This window comes from Cnephaeus nilssonii (assembly GCF_951640355.1).
Source record: "Cnephaeus nilssonii genome assembly, chromosome: 12".
NCBI classification, from domain to species: Eukaryota; Metazoa; Chordata; class Mammalia; order Chiroptera; family Vespertilionidae; genus Cnephaeus; species Cnephaeus nilssonii.
In genome coordinates, this window is record NC_137083.1 from 10,268,279 (window position 1) to 10,280,424 (window position 12,146).

A 12,146-nucleotide genomic window follows, 5' to 3' on the forward strand; every position below is an offset into this window, starting at 1 on the left:
AGCCGCTTGGTTTCAGTAATGGAAGTGTGCAATTTAGAATAGGCGATGTGGTACCAGAAGGAAAGCTATTTTCTTAAGACTAACAAAACTTGACAAATGGTTAACTTTCAAAAGCAGAAAATGAAAACGTTGCCGCTCCGTTGGGAGCGAGCTGCCAGGGCTCTGGCTGGGGGTCGGTTGTGACAGGCTGGAGAGGGTCCCGCCGCCACCTGTGGGCACACACCTCAGCCCCGGGGCTTTTCCCCAGCAGATGAATGAGCCCCTTTTGGAAACTAAAACCATAAAATTGAAATTATGAAGTAACTGCAAATATAAAATTTGGGATTTAAAAAAACTTTTTTTTAATAAGTCAGAGTTTCTGGAATAACTATGTAATGAGTATGCATTACAGACACATAAATACATCCTTGGTTACTAATACATGCTACTTGGCAAGTAAATAGCAAATTAAAAGTTTAACAGAACCCAGTTAACACATTTGTAAATAAGCTAGAGGGCCGTGTTTCCTAAAATGAATAAGGAGTAAATATTCCAGAAAGGATTTTTCCCTTTCCTTTTTTGCTTCTCAACAAAGATCTGTTTCCTGGCATCCTCAGGAGTGGAAGGTTTGCCAAGACTAGATAGCTTGTCCTTTGCCCCGAGGGAGCCCTTTTGGCTGAAGGTGGCGTTCTGATGTCCACGGCCATTGTCATCCTGTCAGGCAAGCAGGGCAAACTGGAAAGTAATGATGCTGACCATAAACTTGAAGGAGCTTCATCTTCGCGGTCGTTGTGCCTCTTTAAAAATAGCATCGCACGGCCTCCTGGAACTTCTGTTCACACTGTCTGTGTTTCCTGTCATACGCTAGTATATTTTGGAAAAGGGACAGGACTGAAAAGCGAATGGACATTTTCCCAGAACACTTAGCCTCATTTTCCAGCTTCCAGAAGATGGGAGTCCGAGGCTTCTTCAGAGCGATATCAGGTTCCTGTCTAGAAGGTGTTCTGAGAGGCCTGAACTCGTTAGCCTCCTAAACCACGTTGTTATGTAGGTGCCCACCTAATGGTTGTTATAGGTTCTTCTGGTCAGAGAAAGATGCTCCAGTCTGTTCCGCACAACTGTTCTTTGAGGCTTGTAGTCAGTCATCTTCCCTCTGCGTTCATGGTGCTCGCCAACCCAAAGGCCAGGACCTGAAGTTCGCTCAGGTGACCTGAGCATGGTGTTAATAAGTCTGAGGTCGTGGGTTTAATTCCCATGTGAGCCAGTTCACTTGCTCCATTCTAGGCCATGAACCATGCCCTTGATGATAGTTGAATGTCAAGCACCAGGTAGGATGGTCCCTTGAAATCTCTAAGAAAAGGATCGCGGCGATATGGGAAACACACAAAGGGCCAATCCGGTTCTCAGAGATGTGCCTCACCCTCTGGCTTAACCCACGGGATCAAGGTCAGTGTGAGATCAAGGTCAGTGTGAGAATATCAAGAGTATGAAAGAAACAACTCAAAGCCACATGTCCGTGAAGCGCTCTGAATGGCCTCAATTTATTCCGTGACAAAGCAGCAGTATTGCTGTAACATGTGTATCTTCATGGCCTTTTGTGTTCAGTGCACATGTCGTTAGAATATTCAGGAAAAATGGGAGACTAATACAAATTGGTAAAAGTAATTGTCTTATGACTGGGAGGCCTCAAACCACTTTGTTGCCTAGAAAGGACAGAGATTCGATGACTGGGATGGAAGGGGGCCAGTTCCACTCACTGCTCTCTTTAAAATGACAGAGATGAAAGAGAGCTGCTCCCGCCCCTCCTCCACCCGTGGGAAAGACTTCCTGGAAGAGTAGCAGGTGGGTGAGACAGTGGCTTTATTATGTAAGTTGTCATTTCTTAACACCCCTGAATTTAGGAGGTGCATTACTGCCCCAAGTCCTTCCAATTAAAGAAAGCAAAGGAGGAAAAACACATGGCAGGTAGCATCAGAGCTAGGTAGAGATCATCTTGGCTCTTGTAATTTGTAAGTTGTGACCAGCATTCTTTTTTTAAGAAGTAGAGCCCAGCCGATGTGCTCAATGGTTGAGCATCAACCCATGAACCAAGAGGTTCCCGTTCGATTCCGGTTCAGGGCACGTTTTGGGCTGGACCCCCAATAGGGGGCGTACAGGAGGCAATTAATGTTTCTCATTGATGTTTCCATCTCTCTATCCCTCTCCCTCTCTCTCTCTCTCTCTAAAAAAAGAAAACATTTTTTATTTAAAGAAAAAGTAGAAAATAGATGCTTCACATTTGGCAAAGATAAGTATTATCTGGAGAAACCTTTAGTTTTGTGTGTGGTTTTCTGAGTTGTGATGTAAAATGTTAGTTTTTTACTGGGTCATGGTCAGATATTTGAAAGCCAATGATCTAGACTCCCTTCCTCATACGAGGGTAGTGTCAAGCCCAAAGTCATGTAGCCAAATTGGTCAATACAATACTCAAGTCCACTGACACTGAGTGTGCTTTAATAATCAGTTGTGTTATGTGCCTAGTTCTCCATTCATGAGACTTCATTAGACCAGACCCGTACAGTTTCTTCTGGGCCTGAGGACCCTGGGATGTCCCCAGACTCCCCATGCCCAGAATGAGCACAAGGTCCCTCACTAGAGCTGAACCACAAGGAGGCGGGAAATGCCTTTTCTCCATAGGCCTTTCTTGGTAGAAATTTCTCCTTCGTGAAATTAGCTATTGATCTGAGGCACTTAGCATGCTGGACCGTCACTGGGTCCATCAAATGGAGTAAAAGTGGGAGAAGACACTGTGGCGCAGCAGCAAGACCAGTGAGAACGCTGCCTGTGTTTGTGCCAGGAGATGAGAGCAAGGCAGGGAGGAGAGAAGGCGGCTGAGGAGAAGACAGTCTCCTACCAGAACGTGTTTGGCATTTGGATGTGAAACTTGGGGTGCAGGCCCTGCTTTCTCTCCACAGGCGGCCTTTTTTTCCCTCCCAGAGAGTCAGCTGACCAGAATCCAAGGTTTTCTACGTGAGTGTGTTCTCTGGGGTTGGTGAAAATTATTTCTTGTAAGTATGGAAGGCACGTGTACAGCCACCTACCTCTCCTGGTCCCGTAAACCGGAGGTGAAAATGGCTGTGAGTTCCTCTGGGTTTTAGCACCACGAGCCTCTGATATTTTGGAAGCATTTCCCCATAGCAGCTTAAACCAGTGTATCTTTACATGCTTCTAACGAGCTACGGTTGCTGAGAAAGCTGAACTCTTTTATGTAGGAGACATGGAGCGAGAAGATGGCCGGTTTCCTCATTTCTCAGAGGGACTGGCCCTCAGTCGGAGCTGGGGCAGCCTGCAGAGTTTGTTCGCCCTGAGCATCTCGAGTTGGTATTTCTCGCCATCGCTCTTCTTCCCTTTCCTGTCCTTGTTTTGACGGGGAAGAAATAAACGGAGTTGGTGATGAAGCGGAGAGTACTGATTGGCCAACCGCAGCCTCTGCCAAAGCCCCAAAGCCTAGCGCCCTCTGGGAGCCCGCCCTTCGCAATGGTAATGACTTGTGTGGGAATTTGCGCAGCAACCTCCCCAAGGACCGATTTCACCAAGGAGCAACCCCCTTGTCCAGACTGTATGAACCCGTAAAGTCATCACTCGCTGGGGTTTCCGAGCTACAAAGCAGCAATAGAAACCACTGCCTCTCGTCTTGAAGGGCTTCCAAGTACAGAGCGCCCATTGTGGGAGCCTGCGCTCCTCACCTGAGCCCCACCCTCTCTCTGGGAAAAGCGGTGGAAATTCCTACGACTCCACACCCCAGGACCCACACCCCATCTCGACTTCTGCACAGCCTTCTATACACTCCCTGCTCTCAACTTCTACACAGCCTCTGTCTCCTGCGTCTCACACCCGGGACTACCTGGGATTTTATTCTTACAATTTATCTTGAGAATGGTCCAACTTCTTGCTTGCCAAATTATTAAGGAGATAAAAGCAGTTTAATGTGTGATATTTTAAGAAACTAGGCTTGCAGCCCAGCCGGTGTGGCTCAGTGGTTGAGCACTGAACTATGAACCAAGAGGTCACTGGTTTGATTCCTGGTCAGGGCACATGCCTAGGATCAATCCCTAATAGGGGGTGTGCAGGAGGCAGCCAATTGATGTTTCTCTCTATCCCTCTCCCTTCCTCCCTCTCTAAAAAATAGATATATATCAATAAAAACATACTTTTTTAAAAAAAAGAAAGCAAAATAAAAGAAACTAGGCTGGCAACTTACTCAGTGAGAGATTAAAAGGATTCGGACTTCTAACCCAGTGCTCCTTCCTCTCGAGGTACTTAGCAGTGTTGGCCGTTGTCATGGTGATAGCACGGATGGGACTGGAAAATGGAACCGTGTGAACCCTGGAGGGAACGGGCGGACAGGGCAAGGCCTGCCCTGAGTCTCCTAAGGGTAGAGGCAAAATCAGGTGACTGAACTCTACTGGGTCCAGTAGAGTAAACTTTTCAGAAATTATGTGAAAATAGAGATTATCTCCAGAGCCAAATACATCGGGAGTTAGGATTTATGGAAGAGTTACTGAAATCGGTTGAAGAGAGACCCTCTGCCCTCTGCCCCACCTTGGCAAGGGATGCTGAAGCTAGCCTGTGGTGTGCTCGCCTAGAGGAGTGAGAGTGACAGCGTCAGTCCCCATGTGGGGACAGCTAGAGCATGCTGGGTGCTTTGCTAACATGCTATTCACATCCCCGTTTCATATGTGAATGGAAATGGGGGGGGAGGGGGGACGGGTCAGAGAGGCTGAGTAACTGGCCCAAGGCCACACTGCTCCATTAGTAAGTTCAGGTGCCTGGACCTTAAGCCAGGTCTGCCTTCTCCAAAGCATACTCCTCCCTGACTACCGAGAAAGGGAAACGTGAAATGCGATTGCTCCGTGTGCCCTTCAGGGGCACGCAGGACACCCGATGTTCCTGGGACGATGACTTTCCAGGCATGACCAGGAGGGGTGGTCTTGTTAACACACAGGACAGACGCTCGAATGCCTGCTACACGTCAAATGAATGTGCAGAGAGAGGAGACATAACCCTGGTCCTCCAGGAGCTCAGAGACGAGCGGGGGAGGCAGATGATGAAATCCACACAGGACGCCGGGTTCCCCCATAGAGACAAGCTCTGCGCGTACATAGAAGGGAGGGGCACCTCGCCCAGCCTGGGGGTGCGGAGTCAGAGGCCTCGAGGCAGTGGTGGCCAACTGAGTTTTAAGAATGAGTACATCTTAGGGGAAGGGGAAGAAGGGGATATGCGAGTCTGGCCGGCTCAGATGGGCGGCGAGGGGGGAATGCCCAGAGGACAAGAGTGTGCCCTGCTTTCTAAGTGAAGCCGGAAGCTGTTAGAGGATTTTAACCAGGAATGTGGTGGGTTGCCTACATTGTAAAGTGATGGTTCTGCCTGATGCGTGAATGTTGCTGGGCGGTGGGACTGAGAACGGCTGATGGGTTGGGGACCCATGCAGCAGTCCAGGGGTGACGGCAGTGGCACTGGGACCGCAGGGTGCAGATGTGGGTGGACTCGGATACTCGGAGGAAGAGCCTGCAGGATGCGAGGGGGATCTGGAGGGAAAGAGCGGTGCCTCCTGGGTTCCCTGCGGAGCCGCTGAGGGGGTGGTGGGGCCATTTCCTGAGCGTGAAGGGGCAGGAGCAGGTTTTTAGGGCGATATACAAACAAGGACGCTCTTAGAGCCCTGACCTTGAACCTCCTCTGTCATGAGAAGCTGTAGTTCAGTAGAACCCCAACTTTTCCCAGTGACCTGGGGGCATCTTAAAAGTACGGCCCCCGGGACGCACCCTAGATTTGGTGAGTCAGAGTCCAGGAGTGGAAGTGGGCACCGGGGGCTGGCAGCAGCTCCCAGGCGATGCCGGCACCGCCAGCCCCGCACCAGTCCAAGGCCGGCCGCGATGACCTGAGCCCGAGCAGCACTCCTCCCAGGTGCTGACCAGCGCCACCCCGGCATCTCGCCCTGGGTCACTGCCCAGGAACCCCGAGCAGTTTTCCCAGGCAAGTCACTGAAGGTGAAGTGAAGGGGGGCCGCCTGCCCTCATTCAGGCCCTGCCGCTTTGATGCTTTTCCCTTGATGCCCGGCGTATCCTAACAAGTGCGGAGCCTGAAAGAATAGCTTCCCCCTAAATGGCAGGAAGGCTCCCACACAGCACCGTCTTTCATAAGCACCTAAGCTCAGAGGTCTGTCTCAATGATCGGATCCTCGTAAATTGGAGGATTGGTTCTGGAAATCCCATGAGCCTCGGCTTTCTTGAGAGATTTATGGCACTTTCCGCTCACATGCGGGCCAGGAATAACATCGCAGCTCCCTCCGCATTTCTGGCTTTTGTTCCTGGGGGGTGGGGGTTGGAGGCGGGGGTAGTAAGGGAAGGGCGAGGTGGGCAGAACCAGTACCACGTTGAAAGGAAACTGTCCAGACTTATTTTCCAAAACCTCAGAAAAAGCCTCACGTTCCGCTGAGGGTCTAACGGTTTGTTGTCCCATCTCCTCTCCGAGGGGGTTTTCCAGCCTCATCCCCTGTGCCCGGGGGAAGCCCCTGGGGTGGGAAGGGACCCGGGGGAAGCCCCTGGGGTGGGCAGGGACCCGGGGGAAGCCCCTGGGGTGGGCAGGGACCCGGGGGAAGCCCCTGGGGTGGGAAGGGGCCCGGGGGAAGCCCCTGGGGTGGGAAGGGACCCGGGGGAAGCCCCTGGGGTGGGAAGGGACCCGGGGGAAGCCCCTGGGGTGGGAAGGGACCCGGGGGAAGCCCCTGGGGTGGGAAGGGGCCCGGGGAAGCCCCTGGGGTGGGAAGGGACCCGGGGGAAGCCCCTGGGGTGGGAAGGGGCCAGCGCTGGCTGGAGCTCAGGGACACATTCCCGGTGGGCTGGCCGCCTCGGGCAGTGGCCTCAGACCTCTAGCAGACAAGGCGGTGCTGGACTTCATTCCGTAAGCTCATTTACACTGTGTTTTCAGATGTTTCCAAAACCACGTTAAGTAATGAGCAGCAATGAATTCCCTTTTGCCCTGGCCAAGAAAAGGGTCCGGTTAAGATGGCCATTCCAGTTGGAATCCACGCCTGGCGAACCCGTTCAGCCAAATCACACATTATATTGATGGCAGTGGGCATGACTGGTGTTAGTCCACATGTAACTGCTTCAGAGTACCTGCATCTACCTTGGCAGCAGCGTTTCGGACAAGCATCAGACAGTGTTCTACCAAGTCTAGAGGAGAGACAAGCAAGGCCCGGGTCTGATGAACGATGTTGCAAGACCCAGTGCTGATGCTGCGGGCCCCAAAGATGCACGGAAAAGCACCACCACCCTCACCGACACGAGGCTCTAGCTGCGGAGGAAGCCAAGTGTGCAAATAAAGCTCCTATCAGACGCTGAACCTGAGAGCCTTCAGTGTTACAATAGGCAGCGGAAGGAGAAGTCCCTTCTACTGGGGAAAGTAGCATTTGAGAGGGTCTCCAAGGATGTGCGGGTTAGGGGAGCGGGTGACGTGGGTGTCATGTTGTGCATTCCAAGCCCCCAGGCCTAGCCGACAGCAGGGAGGTGGTTTGGGGACCCGTGAGGCCGTGCACACCAGTGAGGTTGGTGTATTGGATTCAGGAAGCGCTCACATAGATACAAGAACCTAAAATGCTGGGCTAAGGAGTTTGCGCTTAATAGAGTTGGCAGTAGGGAGCCCCTTTTAATAAGAGGAGGAACTAATGTGATCAGAGAAGAGCGATCTTGTGGATAAAAGCTCTTGGGGGCATGTTCATTTGGCAGCGGGAGGAGGATGGATGGGAGCAGAGAGGCCGGGGTGAACCCGTGGCAATAGATTGGCTTTCTTGATGACATTTCTGCATGTGGGACAGGAAATGACTTGATGTGGAAGGCTTTTCAGCGCTGCTCTCTGCGTAACACCCCAGCCCCGCCCAGGCCGGAGGAGCCTGCCCAGCTCACCCCGCAGGCGTGAACCTTGCAGACACAGGAATGTTTATGTTTGGCCCGGTATGGCTCTGGGTTTTTTTTACACAGCTGTAAAGTGTATTTAACTCCCAAATATAAAACACTTCTCGACTACTGTTTCATAGCTGCATAAAACGAGGCTCGATTGCGTAGGTGCTCTCGGCAGTCAGCGCCTATCTTTCCCCGCAAGCCCGTTTCCTCGCATTGTTCCCCCAACGGAAGAAAGCGGGGCCCGCGTAAGCCCCGTTTTACAAGCCGCCGGCAGAAGACAAGCCCCGAAGACAATACGCAGCGTCCGCAGTGGTATTTTTAACCCACGATCACAGGGCTCACCAGCGAGGAAGCACAATCACTTTAATTATGAATGTTTCTCATTGTGGCGGCGAGTGTAAGTCAGTAACAGATGTTCCTCTTCCCCGGCTCGACTGTTTCTAATTCTTTCTTGAACACGGAGGACGAGATCTTTAAACGTTTGCCAGCGTTCAATGAACGTCGCCGGCCGAGGTGGAAAAGGCCCCACTTTGTGTGCTGTGGCCGCAGACCTGCCTGGCCGCGGGGCCAGGGCGCGGGCGGCTGCAGCGGGCACGGCGGGCGTTCACGGCCGGCCGCGGAGTTAATTTGCAGACCCGGCCTTGGGCGGGAGGGGTCTGTTCGCTGGTTAATACATTTATTTATTTACTCTTTCCTTCTAAATAAAATGGCGCTGTAAAACCCCGCGGCTTAACTGCAGGAAACCCCGTGCGTTTTGGTTGTTGTTGTTCTGCAAGTGGCTGAGGCCGGTGCTCTGTGCATGCGGCGATGGGGGGGGGGGGGGGGGAGATGTTTACGGCCCGGCCGCGGGACTCGGTTTATCAGGGTTTCCCTGTGCTCGGCGGAACAGACGGCTGTTCATTACGGAAAGGCCTTTTTTCCTGTGGGGAACGGAGTCCTTTCCGAGGGGCGGGGGAGAGAGCGTTCATGTAAGAATTCGGAATGGCTTCCAGAGACCGCGGGCGCTGGGCGGCTGTAAAGCTGCCCCGCACTTTACTCGGCGACAGGACAAAGTTTGCTTTAACACCTCCGAAGGGTTCTGGCTGCGCTTCCCAGCCCCAGTCCTGCTGGAGGGAGCGCACGCGGCAGGCAGCCTGTGCCTGACAGGTGGCCAAGGGACAGCCCCATCATCTTCCCGTCCTTCTCATCTGAGGGCCCGCCCCCAAATTTGGGGTTTGGCTTTTTAAATGTCCACTTTTTTTAATGTATTTTTTATTTTTTAAGACATTTTTAAATGCATATATTTTTATTGATTTCAGAGAGGAAGGGAGAGGGAGGGAGAGAAACATCAGTGATGAGAGAGAATCACCCATCAGCTGCCTCCTGCACACCCCCCACTGAGGACTGAGCCCCCAACCTGGGCAGGTGCCCTTGCGGGGAATCGAACCTGGGACCCTTCAGTCTGCAGGCTGATGCTCTAACCACTGAGCAAAACCAGCTAGGACTAAACGTCCACTTTTTAGAAAAATGTCATCACATAAAACATTTCTCGTGGATGCCAAACCTTGCAAGTGATGCCTCCAAAGTAGTCTGAAACGGCCACTGACAAATGCAAGCCGTGCGGGTTGCTTGGGCTTTGTGGACATGGCCCATTCCAGAAGTTTTCTGTGTCCCCTGATGGCTTGCTGGATGCCTGCTCATTTATCCTCATTTAGGCAGCTGGAACATGCTTCTTACAGTCCGTGACACGGGGATTGTCCCATTAGGAAAACTGCGGATGACTTAACGGCACTCACAAAGGGTCGCTGTTTGTCTTTGGATAAAAAGGAATGTTCTCCTTACAAAGCAAAACAAAAGCAAGGGGAAAGCTAGTGAGGAGAACCAGGCTGGTAAACGGAGCAGAACGGGCTGGTGAACGGAGGAGAGCCGGCTGGTGAACGGAGGAGAAGCGGCTGGTGAACGGAGGAGAACCGGCTGGTGAACGGAGGAGAACCGGCTGGTGAACGGAGGAGAACCGGCTGGTGAACGGAGGAGAACCGGGCTGGTGAACGGAGGAGAACCGGGCTGGTGAACGGAGGAGAACCGGCTGGTGAACGGAGGAGAACCGGGCTGGTGAACGGAGGAGAACCGGGCTGGTGAACGGAGGAGAACCGGCTGGTGAACGGAGGAGAACCGGCTGGTGAACGGAGGAGAACCGGCTGGTGAACGGAGGAGAACCGGCTGGTAAACGGAGGAGAACCGGCTGGTGAACGGAGGAGAACCGGCTGGTGAACGGAGCAGAACCGGCTGGTGAACGGAGGAGGAGAACCGGCTGGTAAACGGAGGAGAACCGGCTGGTGAACGGAGGAGAACCGGCTGGTGAACGGAGCAGAACCGGCTGGTGAACGGAGCAGAACCGGCTGGTGAACGGAGCAGAACCGGCTGGTGAACGGAGGTTGGCTAAGGTTGTCATAGTCGCATCACAAACACCAAGCCCTTCGGCACGCAGGACCGACTGTTGCTTCAAGGTCGACCTTTCCACCCCGGGCCGCACTGATGTGAGAAATGGACCGTGTGGATTTAGTGTTGGCCACAGATCAAACTCGAAACCACAGCGGAGGAGGGGGCTGGGGCAGGAAAGTCTTTCAGTGATGTGGTAACTTAGGATTGAAACTTCACACCTTCGTTTTCCCCTCCTACCTTGACATAGAGGGACAGCTGAGATGTGATTAAACCTCTTATTCCTGTATATTCATGAAGCTGGGCTTGTATGTACAGATCACAGCTGGGGATACACAGACGCAGTCAGAACGGCGTAGGAAAAACCTGCCGTGTTTCAAAACAAGTGCGCTTTCACGGCACATTCTGAAAAGTACATAGGCCTCTTGTTTGGACGGACTCGACCTTGGAGGAGTGGGTGTGACCCTGAGCCACTCCTTCATGTGCCACATGTGTGAAATGTGGGGGGGGGGTCCCTTCACGTGGCTGGCAAATGCCTGGCGTCCCATTTACCTGGCCCAGGAAGCCCTTGGCAGGACATTGACAGGGGAGGGGCATTCAGAACTGGGGTGCCAGGCTTCCACCCCAGCCTGGACCTTCGCTGAGTGACCAGGGACGGTCACCTCCCTAAGCCTCAGCCTCACCCCCTGTGCCTGGGGTGTGGGCTCGATCCCCAGTGGGGGGCTTGCAGGAAGCAGCCGATCAATGGTTCTCTCCCATTGATGTTTCTATCTCTCTCTCCCTTCCTTTCTGAAATCAATTATACTTTTTTTAAAAAGTGCCCAGGTTTGACTTTGCTGTGGTGTCATCACTGGGTCATAAGATAACAGAAGTGCAAGGCCGGAAAGAACCTGTCTTCTGTCCACCTCCCCTCCTACAGAGGATGAGACCGAGCCCTGGGAGCTCATGGCGGGGAGGGCTTTTTAAATGAAGTCAGAGAGCTGGGGCCAGTTAGGAGGGTCTCAGAAAATGAGCACAGAAATCCAAAATAAAGTCTCCCTTGACTTGGCTCAGAGAGTCAGACCTTGGTAGAAATACCATTTCCTAACTCTCAGGGGAGGGAAAATGGTGCCCGGGCGGCGACTTCTGTTGTTGTTTATGGACAAAGCCTACTTCCTTCCCACGTCTTTCTGGCCTGTCCTCTCCCAGATAAGATTCTGGAAAGCAGGCAGAGCCGCCCCTCCTGCCTCCCACGGGAGACCTGATCATCTGTCTTGGGAACATGCGGGAGGAAGTACGGGGAGAGGGGGAAGCCGAGCTGACGCTGTGACGCGTGCACCTCCGGGTTGGTGCCATCAAGACCCAGCTGTCTAAAGCCTCCGAAACATCTGGTGGTCCTCACTCATTGTAACAAACATCCATCCAGACTGGCCGCGGGCAGTTCAGGTAGGACAGACTTGAAGCGCCTGATGATTTGGGAGTCCGACCCGTAAAGTGATCACCGTCCATTTCCACGTGAGGGTTTGGGCTGAGTGACGGTGTTCGGTGATTTCCGTTGCAGCTCATCTGCGGACCGATAGCCCACGACTGTCATTATGTCAGCCTTCAGTAGATGTCCAATCATGACCCTTAGTCTTCTTCCTGCGCCCTGGGAAGGCCTCGTTAGCGCCATGTGGCATTTATAGGGCAGGGTTGATGCTTGTAAGTCGCGGCAGTGGGGAACGCTCAACCCCCTTTTGAAATCACCCGTGCGCATCTCAAAGACGAACGCAGTCTTCCCGGGAAGGGCCACCATGTCTTTGTCACAGAACAGGTGCCAGGACGGGCTGGGAC

General features: G+C 52.8%; 1 protein-coding gene across 3 annotated transcripts in view; it reads left to right on the plus strand.

Annotated features, from left to right (window-relative positions):
- Positions 1-12,146, plus strand: part of JAZF1 (JAZF zinc finger 1) — a 300,096-nt gene that overhangs the window by 268,697 nt on the left and 19,253 nt on the right. The window lies entirely within an intron of this gene.